This window comes from Bidens hawaiensis, unplaced genomic scaffold (assembly GCF_021521415.1).
Source record: "Bidens hawaiensis isolate Kalapana, Puna unplaced genomic scaffold, B.hawaiensis_p1.1 tig00009076_1, whole genome shotgun sequence".
NCBI classification, from domain to species: Eukaryota; Viridiplantae; Streptophyta; class Magnoliopsida; order Asterales; family Asteraceae; genus Bidens; species Bidens hawaiensis.
The window spans coordinates 160247-174637 of NW_027491666.1; the positions used below are offsets into that span (position 1 = coordinate 160247).

Below are 14391 nucleotides of genomic sequence, written 5' to 3' on the forward strand. Positions count from 1 at the left end.
GACAAGGGCACATGCACCAATCAGCCGGTGTCCCGATGATTGAGTGCTATGTGCCTTATGTCCAAGGCTTGATGCAAAACTACTATCGAGCCGGGGGTCTCATCGGAAGCAGCCTCTCTATCCCTATGGGGTAGAGGTAAGGTTGTCTACATCTTACCCTCCTCAGACCCTACCATAGCATTGCTATTGGTGGGATATACTGAGTACGATGATGATGATGATGATGATATTTGGGCGGGTCAATCTGACTCCTTCCGTTAAATGTTTTCGTTTAAGTCCGTTTATTTGCAGGGTATTTTAGACTTTTTACAAATGTAATTTTGGCCAGTCACATATGTGCCCCTCTGTTAGTTATATTTTTTAAAAGGTTGAAAAAACCAACTTGCCGGGAAAAATGACAGTCGGACCACCGGATATTATCTTCTTCCTCCTTCCTCCATACTCTTTCACCTTCTCTACCCTTCTTCCTCCCTCTTTCCTTCCTTCGTTTCTTACCCAGCTCAACCTCCACAATTTCATCACCCATTATATATACTCGACACCCTCACCCATCACCAACACCATCACCACCATATTCATCACCGTCGCCATCTCCATCACCATCGCAATCTCCATCTCCATCATCAACACCGACCCACGCCTCCACCACCGACGCCGCCCCGCCATCCCCATCCACATCCGACGCCGCCATGGTTTTCGTGTTCATTATTCGGTTCACATGTTTAATCGGAGTCCCACTAGCAATAGGTCTCCGAATCCGGTTTCGGATCCGTCAAATTTCCGTCCGCGTTGTGGTTAATGTCGCCGGTGTAGTCCGGTTGGCATTCCGTAGAACGTGGAATGTCGACCCGCTTCTCCTACCGTAGTGTTCGGGGTGTTCGGGTTCGACTTCGGCGCGTAAAATCCCGAAGATTATAATTCGGGTGTTTTGATATATGTGTTTATGTATTGTGTAATATATATAAAAGAATGGTTGTGTTCATTATGTGTTCGGGCTCGGGTTTGGGGATAACTAAAAACGAGTCGGTTCGTCGTTTTTTAGCTAAAATTACAATAAAAAACGACCAGTTTCGTCGTTTTTTAGTGAAAAGTTTGTTAAAAAACGACCCGTTTCGTCGTTTTTTAGTGAAAAGTTTGTTAAAAAACGACCCGTTTCGTCGTTTTTTAGTGAAAAGTTTGTTAAAAAACGACTCGTTTCGAAGTTTTTTAGTGAAAAGTTTGTTAAAAAACGACCCGTTTCGTCGTTTTTGAACAACAAGTTTGTTAAAAAACGAGCCGTTTCGTCGTTTTTTAGTGAAAAGTTTGTTAAAAAACGACTTGTTTCGTCGTTGTTTAGTGAAAAGTTTGTTTAAAAACGACCCGATTCGTCGTTTTTGAACAACAAGTTTGTTAAAAAACGACCCGTTTCGTCGTTTTCGAACTCGTTTCGTCGTTTAAAAATATTATATATAGTATATATATACAACATATATATACATCAGCATATATATATATGCAGCATATATATATATACAGCATATATATATCTACAACATATATATACATCAGCATATATATATAGTATACAGCATATATATACAGCAGCATATATATATATATGCAGCATATATATATCTACGGACTATATATACACAATATATATATATACTATACGGCATACATACAGAACATATATACAACATACATATACAGCACATTGTGGTACTTAATATATATTAGATATTGTGTAGTTTTATTAAATGGTAGCTCAGTCCAACTGGTTTGTGTTGTTTGTTGTTAAACCGGGGGTCCGGGGTTCGAACCCCACCCACTACACGAAATTTGGTTATTTAGTTTTAGGTTTAATTATAGACTCAGGGGTAAAAAGGTAATTTCACCATTTTTTGGTCAGTCAACTCACAGTCAACTGACGGCAAGGAGTCAGATTGACCCGCCTAAATATCACGATAGTCCAAAGTTCGCAAAATCATTTCCAGTATCAAACCTGTAGAATTGGTCCATATACCAGGAAGACAAATTGCAAAATTCTCTATATATTGTTTATTTTTAGGCAAGATCAACACATTCTGCTGTCTAGAAACATCATTTGAGTACCATTGAAGTTGTTGACAGCTACAATCACTTGGTGGTCATTCAGTTCTTAAATCACAAGGATCGGTTTAAGGAGGCCAATCATTCTGCCTTTGAATCCCCATCTTGGAAGGTTTTATAAAGCTCTCTGATTGACGGTTGTGCAAGGGTCTGCGTGGGTTGCTTTTTTGGCTTTTGGAAACTGCTCGATTTTGGTATTTCGTTTTTTTACAATTGCTTCGGTTTTGATTTTTTTTTTTACAATGTAGGCTTGAAAATTTGGGAGTTGAGACAAAAAAAATCTCAAAAGAAGGTGAAGAGGTAGGTCCCAGCAGAGCCCAGTTGGACCCGCAAGACTCACCTTGAAGAGGGACGTCTGCGCAGAAACCAACTGGATCCGCAGGACCAACCATGCTCAGAGACGTGACGTCCTTACGCGCAGTACGCAAGCTGTTCCCGCATGAAATGCCTCCCGATGGTGAAGGACTCCGCCTGTTCCCACAGATTCGGATACAAGCCATCAGGGAAGGCCACCCGCGCAGCAAGGCTACACGCACAAGGCACTTAGCTCTCAATCACTCAGTGTCACCTGAAGGAATGAGCAAAGCCGGGAACAATCCCGCACAAGGGCGGGAGGGGGAATACTCCCGCCCAAATAAGCCAGTCCGTACGATACGGGAAGATCTTCTGTACTGTACCTGACGAGGTATGGGAAAAAGATCTGACTAAAGATACGACAGCTTATTGACAACAGTATGGCGAGCAGCATGCTCCTGTACTGTATGTCACTATTAGCCGCTGCCTACTCACCAACTACTGCCATACCACGTGCATAGCCGGCAGTTGGTGGAAAAGGAATAGTACACAGCAGGCCTGGTCACTATCAGCCGCTGCCTACCCACCAACTACTAGCAGGGCACGTGCGTAGGCCACTATTGGTGGAACAGGAATACTGTTGCAGCCGGCCACACCTCCTTGGAAACCTACCTTCGGCTATAAATACCACAAATGGTATGACCATCTCATCTTATCTTGTATCATCATATTATACCTGATATCTGCTCTAGCAATCTCTTAATATACACTTATATTTAAAGAGCAATCTAGTCTGATTCTCACGCCGGAGGGTGGTCACAAGGAGGAACCCCCCCCCCCCCTTCTCAGTGACAAGCTCACGGTGTCTGTTTTGCAGGTTATCAGAAGAACCATCTTCTCTGGGTCTAACCCCTCGTGGGAAACATCTATCTAACCCCCAGGTTACCAGTAATCTGCCCGGGGTCCGGTTAGTGTTTCTTCATTGGCGCCATCCGTGCATACAGCTAGAACATTTTTCTCCAGTTTTTTCAAACTTCTAAGATGGTTAAAGAAACTCCGGTAACCACAACCCCAGCTACTGGGGGGAATACCGGCAACACAGTTTTTACAAACACTACCCCGGCTACCCAAGCCGGGGCAAGTGAAGTAAATTTTACAAACACTACCCCAGTTACCCAAGCTGGGGCAAGTGCAGTAAATAATCGCCCACTGGGATTCACTGATACCCAGTTTGAAAAACGAACAAGACTCCCCCGCCAAACTCTCGATGAAGTTAAGGCATGGGCGGAGGCACGTCAAAAGGAATTCCAAGCTGAGCTGGACGAACGCTTGTGTTCCGTCCAACAGGCCGACGAATCCGAAGAATACTTGGACAATGACTCGGAGGAATCCGACTCCAACGCGAACCCTCGCCATAGGGCAAAAGGGAAGCGTAAGGAAACGGACTCCCAAACGAGAAGGCATTTTGGACAAGCCTTCAAACCAAAAAGCACAGGTGGAAGTCCACGAGACTTCTCCAAAACATTCAGACCAAACGTTGCAAATGCGGGAACGTCCAAATTTGCAAGGGACATTGCGGAAGCAATCGCCCCAAAAAGTGCCAAACAAATGTCCAGCATAGGCACATATGATGGTATATCCGACCCGGATGATCATTTGAACAGATTCATAGCGGGGGCAACCGTCAGTAGTTGGACGGAACCCACGTGGTGTTACATGTTCCAAATGACGCTTGTCAGGGCTGCTAGAGCGTGGTTCGATCGTCTACCGGTCAACCACATATACGACTGGACAGACTTCCAGCAGAAGTTTAGCCAACACTTCAGCCAGCAAAGAAAGTATACCGAGGAGCAATGGACAATCCTCAAGTGCATTCGAGAAAAAGATGAATCTTTGCTAGACTTCATCACTCGCTTCAACTCGAAGAAGCTAAGTCTGGGTAACATTAGCGAAGATCTTGTTCGCGCTGCTTTTATTCAGGGCGCGAACGACCCAGAGCTCATCCGCACCTTAACGGGTAAAGATGGCATGCCATCCACATGGGATGCCATCATGACAGCAGCTAAACGCTTTGCGGAAACGGAGAAGCAACTGGGTAGAGATCTCCCACAGAGCACAAACCTCTACACCCAGAAAACAAGAGAATACAACGTCCTTACCGCCCGATTAAACAAAAAGCGAAAGCTAGGCATTTGGCAGTCAAGGGTAAACTTTGACACCTCATCCGGCTTGCAGCATCGGTTAGGCGGAAGGGATAACGTACAGTCAAACAAGAACTCCAGATGGACGCCGCTCACCAAAAGCGTCACCGAGATATTCGCTACTGAGGAGCTCCCATGGCCAAAGCCTCAAATAATCCGACATCGTCACAATGCTGATCGGAGCAAATACTGTGACTTTCACAGGACAAAAGGCCACAACACTGAAGAATGCATAGACGTAAAGGACATGGTCGAAGCATTTGTCAGAGATGGGACGCTCGCGCACCTCGTGGCGCAATGAACGCTGAGCAGGCTGATGCGTGTAGAACCCCAGCTGGGGAAAACACGAATAAAATTCCAGCTTCAATGTGGAGACTACATGCTGCGTAAAGAACGAGGTCCCGAACCAGGTGCGTATCGGCTCGATGGCACTCCCATCCCAACAACATGGAAGGGAGCTCATTTACACAGTTTGCATGTAAATCAATTCCAAATTTGTAAAGAAAAGGCCAAGAGCCACTTCTAATGGAAATGATTCTCCTTAAAACATCGACGCTGATGATTTTACATTTATACTTTTATGAACTATCAACACGGATATGCCGGTTTTCACCGCATAATTACGTGGAAAGTCGTTGCATGGGGAAGGCGGCAAAACCCGCATAAACCCAAAAAACGACAAACCTTCACGCAGGTCAGTTGAAGGGGAAAAGTTCAGTCATCCCAATAAATGAAAGTGCCGGTCTATCCGCATGAATCATGATAAGAGGAAACTGAACACTAACCTATTAACAACCGCGCGTCGAACGGTTAATTTATTCAACACGGATATGCCGGTTTTCACCGCATAATTACGTGAAAAGTCGTTGCATGGGGAAGGCGGCAAAACCCGCATAAAAAACGACAAACCTTCACGCAGGTCAGTTGAAGGGGAAAAGTTCAGTCCTCCCATTAAATGAAAGTGCCGGTCTATCCGCATGAATCATGAAAAAGGGAACTGAACACTAACCTATTGACAACCGCGCGTCGAACGGTTAATTTATTCAACACGGATAGGCCGGTTTTCACCGCATAAATACGTGGAAAGTCGTTGCGTGGGGAAGGCGGCAAAACCCGCAAAAACCCAAAAAACGACAAACCTTCACGCAGGTCAGTTGAAGGGGAAAAGTTCAGTCCCATTAAATGAAAGTGCCGGTCTATCCGCATGAATCATGAAAAAGGGAACTGAACACTAACCTATTGACAACCGCGCGTCGAACGGTTCAAAACATAATTTCTAACAAAAGGATGAGGAAAACCTACACGCAGGTCAGATAAAGGTAAAGTTTAGCCATCCTACTAAGTGCAAGTGACGGTCCTACCCGCACAATCACGAAAGAGGAAGCAAAACTTCACACCTATTATCTACCACGTTCAAAGGTTAACTTATCCTCAAAAAGGATGAGGAAAACCTACACGCAGGTCAGATAAAGGTAAAGTTTAGCCATCCTACTAAGTGCAAGTGACGATCCTACCCGCACAATCACGAAAGAGGAAGCAAAACTTCACACCTATTATCTACCACGTTCAAAGGTTAACTTATCCTCAGAAAAGATGAGGAAAACCTACACGCAGGTTAGACGCAGGTAAAGTTTAGCCATCCTACTAAGTGCAAGTGACGGTCCTACCCGCACAATCACGAAAGAGGAAGCAAAACTTCAATCTATTATCTACCACGTTCAAAGGTTAACTTATTCTACACTTGGAAAATTGCTAATTTAAACTAAAGTGTGCAAGTCATATAACGTTTATAAAGCAAGGAATCCAATAAAAGAAGCGGTCTTACCCGCACAAAGACTTATATTTCACAATGATTCATTACAAGAATGGCCGGGTAACTACCCGCCTACAAGAAAATAAATCTACACAAGCTAAATCTATCCTAGCAGTGGGAAGGGATCTTCAGGATCAGGCTTCAGGGCCACTTCCACTTGGACCAGCACCGTCAGTAGAGCGTGGCAGTTCAAGGAAAGCCTTAAGGATAGCTAGCCCATCATCAGCAGCAGCAACTTCATTCACCTTCTCCACCACCGGATGCGGGAAGGCGGCGTACTGATTCACTGCTTGGTCGTAAACAGCTTCAGTATCAACATTGTACAAAGGGAAGTTGAAAGGCGGGATGCCATTCTCAACGAACCCTAGACCAAGCAGGAAGCCGACCTTTTCCCCATCCTCGTGAGAAGCGTTGAGGGCTGCGCTCATAGCATCATCATAAGAGGTCTCAGCAAAGACCCGATGCACAACCTACAAAAGAAAATATACAAGTATCAAAAACCTTTTCTATTTACAAAGAAAAGCGTAAAGACAAGAAAAGCTTACCTGAGACAACGCTTCTCGAAGAAGCCATTCCTTGGCAACCAGGGCTTCTTGGAGGGCAGCTTGAGCTTCGTTACGGGCGCGATCGGCTTCACTCTTGTTGAGGTTGGCAAGCAACACTTCTTTAGCCGCAGCCTCTTCGACGCCCTTTAGCTTACGCTCAGCATGGTCAAGCACCCCCCTCTGGTCCAGGATTTCTTGGAGCTTTTTGGCGTCTTCCATCGCCAAGGCATCATGAGCCTGCTGGAGAGCCTCTAATTTGGCTTTAAGCTCTTCATTCTCCACGCGTAGAGGCTCAGCAACAGCTTCAGCCTTGGTAGCCCTCTCGGTTGCGTTCCTTGCAGTTTCCTTAGCCAGCCGAAGCTGTTCATTAACAGCTTGGGCAGCCTTGGAACGGGCCTCGAGTCGAGCCTGAACTTCAACCTCGAGGGCCTTGAAGGCCTTCTCCTTCTCCGCAGCCACTGCGGTAAGTTTTTGGTTCTCCTCACGGACAGCCCGCGCCTGAGCTACTTCTTTAAGGCGAGCTGCTTTTAACTTGTCGTTTTCACGACAAAGCAGCTCGACGCGCGGCTGCATCCGGACCAGGAGAACCCGAAGCTCATTGGTTAGCCTACCCTCCTGGTAGCTAGCCATGGCTTCCCCCAACGCACCACTGGGAGCAGCGTGACGAGCCCATTCCACGCACTCCACAGGGGTGCGAAGGGTTGTTCCTCGGCGAATGTTCCATCGTGGAACATACACTTCATTGGAATCCGACACTGCAAAAAAAATAAAGCAGTTAGGAAAAGATGATAAAAATATATATATATATATATATATAATGGGCCAAAAGAACCCTACGCACCTGTAGGGTCAATAACAGGCCGATAGCCGCCGAACCCATCACCTGAACCCAACGGAAATCCATCCAAGAGGTCAGGCAGATGGGAAGGTGGCAGAGATTGGCGAGAAGCCCCATGCGTACCTGATGGATCGGCCGTCGTTGCCGATGGCGGGGGCATGGTAGCAGCCGCCGCGGTCGCCGCCGCGGAATCCGCAGCAAAAGTAACCGCCGGCTCGGTGAAAGATGCTGTAAAAATAGCACTCACAGCCGGCGGTGACGTCATCTCAGCTGGAACAGTCGGCTCAAAGGAGTGAGCAACTGAACCAGCGGAAGCAGGCGCAGGCGCCTGGGTCGACGCCTCAGGTAGGCTGACCAAGCCTACCGTCATTGGCGGGGAGGTACTACTCTGCACTCCACCCTGGAATGCGTCAACATCCACGCCTGCACAAAGAAAAGTGTTAAATGATATTAAGCTATGAAGATAAAAGCTAAAGGAAATTTGTACTTACGGGTTTTCTTGAGCCTGAAAGTACGGAAGGGCGGGGATGAACCCGATGGAGCCGGCCTCTTCACGCCGGTCACCGTTGTCATCCTGGGCTCTTCGGTGACAGTTGTCACAGCCTCCGGAATGGTGATCTTATCACCACCGGGATTCCCCGCCACCTCTTCGCTCTCGGTCTCCGAGTCAGACCGAGGCACCGAATCGGCAGTGGAGGCCACCTTCTCCTTCCCCTTCCCGCCGGCAGCCTTCTTCTTCCGCACCAACGGAGGACCATCTGCGGATTCCTCATCAAAACATACGATTAGAGGAATTCCAGCAGAGGTTTCAACATTGAGGGGTCGAGGGTCGAATAGCGCCTTACCTGGCCGACGGGCGCTAAGGATCTCATGGCCTAGCGGATAGACCTCCACGAACCGATCCGCCGTTTGTTCTAGGATGGGCAACTCGTTCTCGTCTAGAGCGCGAGTACCCATCCGAGCGGGACCGTCAGCCTCCCGCGGGTTCAGGAGCGACTGCAAGTCGTTCCCCTCTGAAATAAACAGGAAAGAAGTTAGAAGAGATTCAAAATCAACAAAAAGAAACAAAGCATACCGTAAGGAACAGAGTTCGAACCGTATTCGAGGACGATTGGGATCTTATGCGCATCCGCAGCCTTCCACACCCGGCTCATCCCCAGCATCACCATCCCGTACTCCGCAAACCGGTAAACCGGAGATTGGACTCGGGATATCTTCGAAAACCATTCCGCCTCCTCGTAGTTGGAGGCGTGAAGGCTGGGAAGTACTTGCCCGTTCTTAAATTTCATGGCAAGGGGGATGGCGCGAGCGGAGAGGTAGAAGAACTCCCTCTTCCACGAGCGAAGACTGCGCTCGGTCGCGCAAATCTTCAAACCCTTGATCCGGGTTATCAACGTGTACCACCCCTGGATGCACCTCCAAGTGTAGAAGGTCATCAGGCGGTCAACATAGGGCTCAATGCCCAGAATCCGGCACACCCACTCGAAGTGGCGAATCTTGGCGATCGCCATGGGGTGCAACTCGGTCAAATGAACACCGTGCCTCTCAAGGACACGGTAAACAAACTTTGTCAATGGGAACCTAAGATTCCCATAAACAAAGAATGCAGCATAAACCCCGATCTTGCCTCTGGGGGCATCGTACACCGTCTGATGGGGTTCAGGAAACTCAGGCTCGAGAGACTCGAGCATGAACTTCCTGACGACGTACCGATACAGATCGCCAGGCAGAGCACACTGGCACTCGCCAGCAGTACTCTTGTCATCAGCTGTAGATTCGAGATCACGGGACATCTTGTAAAAGAAGAAGAAAACGATTTCGGGAGAATGCTTGCCTGAAAAGGTGAGTATTCGCCGGAAATCGCTTAGAAGATGAAGAGAAGAGTGAAAGTGTGGATTACAAAGAACCCTCTCCCCCTTTATATACTAATCGCAATTAATGCGATGAAATTAATGCGGAAGAGAGAGAAAACGAAGGTGCAATGAAACTATGACACGTGGCAAAAAGCAAGCTGGCAACAGCTGTTGACAGGACGCATACCATTAATTTCGCGGCCACGCGCCCGAAAAATCGCGCCCACGCGCCTGAAAAAGCGTCTGGAATGACCATGTACTGTCACGTCACCATAACTTCCTGCACGTCCTGACACAGTCAGAAGAAACCGTCGCACGACGTTTCAGAAGTTTGGACTGTTCTTATCTTTCCACCAACTCTTCGAATTTCAAAATTCAAAATTCAAAAAAATTCAAAAAAGTAAGCGGGAAAATACCCCTTACCTTGGCAAACAAGTAACCGTAAGATGGATGCGGGTACAGTGTTAAGGCAAAACCCTTCACATACCTAGCACCCGCAGGGAATTGAAGCCAAGAAAACCTTGGCAAACAAGTAACCGTAAGACGGATGCGGGTACAGTGTTAAGGCAAAACCCTTCACATACCTAGCACCCGCAGGGAATTGAAGCCAAGAACCTTGGCAAACAAGTAACCGTAAGACGGATGCGGGTACAGTGTTAAGGCAAAACCCTTCACATACCTAGCACCCGCAGGGAATTGAAGCCAAGTAAACCTTGGCAAACAAATAACCGTAAGACGGATGCGGGTACAGTGTTAAGGCAAAACCCTTCACATACCTAGCACCCGCAGGGAATTGAAGCCAAGTATACCTCGGCAACCAAGTAACTATAAGACGGGTGCGAGTACAGTGTAAAGGCAAAACCCTTCACATACCTAGCACCCGCAGGGAATTGACGCCAGGAATACCTTGGAAGTAAAGTAACCGTAAGACGAGCGCGGGTACAGTGTTAAGGCAAAACCCTTCACATACCTAGCGCTCCGCTGGGAATTGAAACCAAGTAGGATCTTCTGGGCAATGCTTGCGGAAACGGAAATAACATCCCCGCATAGCGGGAACGTCGAGAACTACGTTGTTTGAAGCTCCAGGATGGAATTGGTGGTTTTAACATAATTGATCACTATGTTCAAAACTACCAAAACCTCATGGAGAATCCACACAAGTGGGACTCAACGCTCCTGACTTGCGAGGAGGTTACAGACCTACCCGCATCATACCCAAAGACCAAGCAGGAAACTCGGGAATTTCTGCAAGTGACAAGGACTTCCGCGGGAGGAATCCCCATGGAAAACCTTAAAAAACCCTTTTCAAAACCCTTTGCTTAAGTCCAAAAGTTCACCTCACTTTATTAAACACTCATGAGAAGAACATTGGACTGGGGGGACTTGAAGAGGTAGGTCCCAGCAGAGCCCAGTTGGACCCGCAAGACTCACCTTGAAGAGGGACGTCTGCGCAGAAACCAACTGGATCCGCAGGACCAACCATGCTCAGAGACGTGACGTCCTTACGCGCAGTACGCAAGCTGTTCCCGCAGGAAATGCCTCCCGATGGTGAAGGACTCCGCCTGTTCCCGCAGCTTCGGATACAAGCCATCAGGGAAGGCCACCCGCGCAGCAAGGCTACACGCACAAGGCACTTAGCTCTCAATCACTCAGTGTCACCTGAAGGAATGAGCAAAGCCGGGAACAATCCCGCACAAGGGCGGGAGGGGGAATACTCCCGCCCAAATAAGCCAGTCCGTACGATACGGGAAGATCTTCTGTACTGTACCTGACGAGGTATGGGAAAAAGATCTGACTAAAGATACGACAGCTTATTGACAACAGTATGGCGAGCAGCATGCTCCTGTACTGTATGTCACTATTAGCCGCTGCCTACTCACCAACTACTGCCATACCACGTGCATAGCCGGCAGTTGGTGGAAAAGGAATAGTACACAGCAGGCCTGGTCACTATCAGCCGCTGCCTACCCACCAACTACTAGCAGGGCACGTGCGTAGGCCACTATTGGTGGAACAGGAATACTGTTGCAGCCGGCCACACCTCCTTGGAAACCTACCTTCGGCTATAAATACCACAAATGGTATGACCATCTCATCTTATCTTGTATCATCATATTATACCTGATATCTGCTCTAGCAATCTCTTAATATACACTTATATTTAAAGAGCAATCTAGTCTGATTCTCACGCCGGAGGGTGGTCACAAGGAGGAACCCCCCCCCCCCTTCTCAGTGACAAGCTCACGGTGTCTGTTTTGCAGGTTATCAGAAGAACCATCTTCTCTGGGTCTAACCCCTCGTGGGAAACATCTATCTAACCCCCAGGTTACCAGTAATCTGCCCGGGGTCCGGTTAGTGTTTCTTCAGAAGGGATTTTGGCCTAGAACTTTGGGTCTATTTTTTTTTTGATCAATGATCAATGGATATTTACACATTTAGAACTAACATTTTTGGTCTACACCATTTATTAATTTTTTGTAAACTATAAATAAGTTAAAGTCGAGTTGTTTTCTTGGTTTTAGTTGATAACAAAACTAAAACCGAACAGAGAAAATGATTTATTTAAAAACTTAAAACCAAACCATCGATTTCTATAGGCTTTGGCCACGCTTAAGTTATTTTGGTTTTGTGACCCCTGATTATGCTTGTATGACAGATCAAATATTCCGTTTGACAAGTTTCTTGATGGGAGAAACCTCCGGACCACGAAAGAAGCCAAGCGATTGCAAACGATTTGTTTTCGTTATTTGTAAGCGAATAAGTTGTCAAAGTCGAGCTTCTATACACGAAATTCATCACTTGTGAAATTGGATCCCGTGATTCACACATTATTCCCATTGTCTCCAAAAGGAGAGATTTTGACATTAATGGAGTATGTGTTGATGCCGCTGAAGATGAGTTCTTTAGGTTGACCACAAAAGAGGGCAAATTGACCATTGAACACGATATGGTTAGAATCGAAACGATTGATTTTTCGCCAATTTTGCAATTCGAGCAACACCCGGTTTAGGTATGGGATGCTTTGTTACCATTGTATTTAAAAAGTCAGATATTAAGGGCCTTGCAGGAGTCGTTATCGAGTGATCTTGTCGAATGACTGCAATGGGGAACACGACTGAGTTGAAAGAACTTGTCGCAGGTTTATAATCACCAGCGTCAAGCGAAGATTACCATAGAGATTTTGGAGATTGTGGTTGGTGCTGATGCATTGGCTTGATTTGATAAGGATCATGTTTGGTATAGTTGGATATTTTGTGTTATAAATGTTATGATGATGAATGTGCAAAAAATTGAGAAACCATCGTTATCAAGTCCCATGACAACATGTATTACTATTACTATTTTTTTATTATTCTCTTAAACCATCAAATGTCATTGTAAGAGGTAAAAGCTAATTCGTGTCTTGTTTTTGAGATCATACACTTAGAGCATGTGATGTGAAGCCATTGTGTGGTTTAGTATGTTAAGTGACATTATTTATAGTTTATCCTTCAACTGCTCTATTTAGTGTTGATCAAATAAGTTAGGGATTAAAACTGTGAGAACGGCATTATCAATTAATTTATAATATTATAGGTAACAATCCAAGCTACCGGTGTATGCTCTAATTGATATTTTGGATAAGATTTGTAGTCGATGTGAGTATATGGCGGTGATTTGTGTATGAAATGACTTATTTTATAGAAACATTTGGTGATATGAGTATATAGCGGTGATTTGTGTATGAGATGACTTATTTTGTAGAAACATTTGGTGAGATGGTAGTTTTTTCATAAATACTTCTATATAAAATTTGAAATAATGAAATTATGTCCGTTTTCATAATACTTGTAAATAAACTTAAAATTAGGTTATTTATATTATAAGAACTTTAATTTCAGCATAATAAAATTTTAATATATGTGTTATCTTCACAAGTTGCAAATAGACAACAAATTGACACATTTTATCTTGAGTTGTTTCATAAGCACGAAAGTATATTAGATGATGCACGTAATAAGGTATTTTTGTTGTCAGGTAGAGTAAATTCACATGCTTTCATCCGAAGCTCTTTATACATAGTGGAAATCTACCCGTTCTCATTCGAAAGTTTTGAAACACCCCTCGCCCCTCTTCTCGAGACTTCCTCCAAGCTTCGCCACTGGATATACTGTGTAACAAATACGTCATCGCTAACACTCTCGTACGTCCCCGCCGCAAAGCGTGGGCTCCTGTGCTAGTATATATATATATATATATATATATATATATATATATATATATATGATTTGGTTCATTTCAGAAGTGTTCTTATGATGAGAAGTGCGAGAAGAGATTTTAACCAATCAAAAGTTTTCTATTTAATTTTGAATTATTTAATTATAAAAGTATATTAATAAAAGATTTAGGAGTTTCTTTTTATAATTAATACTAATTAATGTTAAGTTATAAATGACTATAATTTAATCTTTATTTTTTAATTTGATTTAATCTTCAAAAATACATAAAACAAAACCACAATACTCATACTACAAAAAAATTAAATTAACCATCATAAAAACAAATACTTTCACAAATCATAACATTAACCTACACATAAAAAAACTAGTCATATCATCACCTACACATATCAAAATATTAATATACATGCACATAACTAGTTTATGGTACCCTACACAAGTCACAATATTAACCTATATATATATAAATTTACTTCATGTTATAGCCTACCCATTTGTATTTACCAACGCAGATCAAAAAATTAACCTACACAAAC

The 14391-nt window shown here is 44.9% G+C and overlaps 1 pseudogene; it reads left to right on the forward strand.

Moving 5' to 3' along the window:
- Positions 1 to 689: 689 nt before the first annotated feature.
- LOC143531049 (ATP synthase gamma chain, chloroplastic-like) lies at positions 690 to 12852 on the forward strand (annotated as a pseudogene).
- The last annotated feature ends 1539 nt before the right edge of the window (positions 12853 to 14391 follow it).